The 2,161-nt window shown below is 42.8% G+C and overlaps 1 pseudogene across 1 annotated transcript; it reads left to right on the top strand.

Annotated features, from left to right (window-relative positions):
- The first annotated feature begins 296 nt into the window (after positions 1-296).
- Positions 297-1,266, top strand: LOC309556532 (E3 SUMO-protein ligase ZBED1-like; annotated as a pseudogene). Its single transcript has 2 exons — positions 297-599; positions 810-1,266. The product of its transcript is annotated as an E3 SUMO-protein ligase ZBED1-like (transcript).
- Positions 1,267-2,161: the final 895 nt, after the last annotated feature.

Genomic DNA, 2,161 nt, shown 5'->3' on the forward strand with positions numbered 1-2,161 from the left:
CCAGGCTTCTCGCCAGAGTGCGACGAATATCCACATTCTTCCATGGCAGCACTAGAGCAAGCCACTGTCTAAAAGAGAAACAGAAATGTCTGGGCCTGAAGAATCATAAGCTAATAACTGATGTGCCAACAAGATGGAACAACGCATATGACATGGTCGAGAGGTTCTTAGAACAACAACCTGCAGTTTGTGCCACCTTGCTGTCTCCAGAAGTCAGAAAAGGAGAGTCTGATCTCTGCACTCTCAATGAAACAGATGTGTCAAATGCAGAGGACGCTGTGAGTGCATTAAAGCAAATGAAGGATGCAACCTTGCTGATGTCAGAAGAGCGCAACCCAACAGTGTCTCTCATTGCCCCTCTAAATGCGCAACTGCTCCAGAGCATGACAGACACCATGGGAGACACACCCATGACCCATGAGATCAAGAATGCCATCAAAACAGATCTCCTGAAGAGGTACAGCAGTGAGGCAGAGAAGAAGATCCTTCATACAGCCTCTGCACTGGATCCTCGCTTTAAAGGACTGCCTTTTATTCTCACAGAGGAGGAGAGATCAGAGATATACAGAGGAGTGACTGAGGAGGCTGCATCTTTGGAGGTAATTAGAATTTCATCATGTTTCCTCCCAGACAGCTAGAAGCTCAGCTACATTGTGTTGTGTAATAACATGCCCTGATTCACTGATGCGGTGTGGGAAGTGGAACTGTATGGTATGGATTACTGTGCAGTTTCCCACACCTCATCAATGAATCACACTCTTAGTCAGTTCAGCTCTTCTTATACTATTATCTTTTGTTCAAACACACAGATTACATCTAATAGAAGGACAAATGTGGATGAAGTGCCTAGGGAAAAAGCAACTGTGGAAGAAGAAACACCCATTGAGGACAGCCATTCTCCTCCGAAAAAAAAAGGCCACAACATCGCTGCTCATGACTTTGCTGGGGCAGTCTTTCACTGATGGTGCAATAGAACCTAAGACCCCCTATGCCAAGGCAGAAGACAAAATGGAAAAATATTGTAAAGCCCCACCTCTGCCTCTCACTGAGGACCCTTTGAAATGGTGGCGTGAGCATGAGGTCATATTCCCCCTCCTCTCTTAGCTGTCAAAGCAATACTTGTGTATCCCAGGTACAAGTGTATCTGCAGAGCGGGTTTTCTCTACTGCAGGAGATGTTATAACAGCGAAAAGAAGCAGTCTGAAACCTGAGCATGTGGATCATCTAGTGTTCTTACAGAAAAACCTACATGTTCCCAAATGCTAAGCACTGAAATAATTACTAATTCATGTTTTTAATGAATTAGTAATTACTAATTCAGTCTGCCGCCAGTCACCAGTCAGTCACACCACCAGTCTTGTTTTATAGTTTTATAGCACTGATGGTTTGTTTTTGAAGATTGTCCTGTCCAATGTGTCCATTTCCAATCCATAATCCATTCCGTTGCTTCACACTAAAAGTGTCTAGGCAAGTAGGCAGGGGTTCATTTAACCCTCAACCAAATAAATAATATTAAAGTGTATTTTCTTCTAGACAACTGACTGACACCAAGCCAGCCATGGTGCAGCATTATAGGAAGGAAAATCATTGAGAGAAATAACTTGTACATTTGAAGCTTAACCTCGAGTAAATCTTATCTTATTGGATCACAAATAAATACACCAATTGTGGATTCTTGTGTAATATACTATATTTGTGAGTTTGTGAATGTGACCCCCATAGGATTTCCTCAAGGTTAAGCTTCAGTTTACAATTTATTCTCTCAAGGATTTTCCTTCCTCTAATGGTGGCTTGTTGGCTAGCTTGGCTTCAGTTGTAATCGACATGGTAGAGTGCTGCTTAGTGCAGTGCAGGTAAAGTTTTCTTTCTGTAACGTGACTGACTGTCGTGACAACTCAAGAGCTTATAACGCAGCTCTAGCATTAACTCAACACACACACACAGTGTGTGTGTGTGTGTGTGTTAAGTTGATGCTGAGGCTGCATATAAGCTTTTGAGTTGTCACGAGTCACGACACACACACACTGTGTTTAGTTGACTGGCAAAGGCAGGGGCAAACACAATCGCAGTGAACCTGGAACATATTATATTTTTTACAGCTTTTCTGGCTCTGGAGAGATGGAGAATGGCTTGTTTTCAAAATTGGTGCATTCACATAAGT

Source organism: Pelophylax lessonae (assembly GCF_965119305.1).
Source record: "Pelophylax lessonae genome assembly, chromosome: 5".
In the NCBI taxonomy this organism is placed as follows: domain Eukaryota; kingdom Metazoa; phylum Chordata; class Amphibia; order Anura; family Ranidae; genus Pelophylax; species Pelophylax lessonae.